This window comes from Crinia signifera, chromosome 7, assembly GCF_055691185.1.
Source record: "Crinia signifera chromosome 7, ASM5569118v1, whole genome shotgun sequence".
Taxonomy (NCBI): domain Eukaryota; kingdom Metazoa; phylum Chordata; class Amphibia; order Anura; family Myobatrachidae; genus Crinia; species Crinia signifera.
In genome coordinates this window covers 49,439,367-49,440,659 of record NC_139223.1, presented here as the reverse complement: position 1 = coordinate 49,440,659, position 1,293 = coordinate 49,439,367, and the positions used below count along the sequence as shown (strand labels likewise).

Below are 1,293 nucleotides of genomic sequence, written 5' to 3'. Positions count from 1 at the left end.
TCAAAAATTGTCTACATTGACTGATGTTAATATTCTTATTGTAAAGTGGCTCACCACTGGCTCTACTACTAGCGCGCTATGGCTGTTGAGCCTGACTAGATGATGGACCTGAAAGGGTTAAAAAAGGTTGTGAAAATAGTTGGTGGGGCATAGTAACAATATTCAGCCGTCTGCAGCATGAATTAGCGCTCACCGGTGGGTGCTATCTCCTAGCCCAAAAAAACCTACAGCACCTGGTGTTCCCATGTGGTCTCCCACCCAAGTACTAACCAGGCCCAACACTGCTTAGCTTCCAAGACCAGACAAGATTGGGCCTATCCAGTGCAGTATGGCTGTATGTGAGACACATGCACTTTTTTGCCCTCTTCTACTTCTATCTACAGGTAAGCTAATAAAAAAGTTTCCTAACTGTATTGGCTTACTGAAAAAAATCATGTGTTGGTAATGTAAAAAGACCTACAGGACATGATATTAGAAGGTGGTCTCAAATTAAACTACTAAAGAGGCTCAACACTGTTTATCTGCCAGTTGGAATTGGGCCTAAACAGTGTGGTAAGTCATATATGGCAAGAAAACGGGCAGGTACATAGAGCAATACTAAAATTAACAAATAGAACAATGAAACCATGAATCGAAGCCTATCAGATACTTTGCGGCTAAGACAATACAACTATTCAGCAAGAAAAAACACATGTTGCAGCAAATATTCAGTAATAACCAAATGCAAGAGCAAACATTAGTAGGCCTCCAAGCGCCCAGGGACACCAGACACCACATTCAAGTTTCAGGAATAGAGAAATGAGCCCTGGCCATCCCCAAACACATGAAGGCGAGCCGGGTAAAGCAAAGAGAACTTCATTTTAGAATCAATAAGATGCTTGCAAATAGGAGCAAAGTCCCTGTGTCTAGAAGCCACCAGATTAGAAAAGTCTTGGAAGATGAGAAGACAGTCCCCCTTGTAAGTAATGCTGTCGGTTCTTCTGTAGTGTTCCAAGACTTTAACCTTGTCGGCGTAGTTCAGAATACGCATGATGACTGGGCGGGGTCTACCAGTAGGGTTAGGTCTGTCAGGGCCAATTCTGTGTGCCCTTTCAATCGCCAGTGGTGATCCTTTGAGGTCCAACGCCAGCTGTTCTGGTAACCAGAAAGCCAGGAGATCCATGAGTTCATGATCCCGGATTGACTCCGGTATGCCCACCACCCGCAAATTATTACGACGATTACGATTTTCCAAATAGTCTTATTTATCGGATAGGGCATGGATTTCCTTGGAATGCGATGCCACTGTGGTTT

General features: G+C 43.8%; 1 pseudogene; it reads right to left on the bottom strand.

Annotated features, from left to right (window-relative positions):
- Window positions 1-221: 221 nt before the first annotated feature.
- LOC146024954 (5S ribosomal RNA) lies at window positions 222-340 on the bottom strand (annotated as a pseudogene).
- Between the last annotated feature and the right edge of the window lie 953 nt (window positions 341-1,293).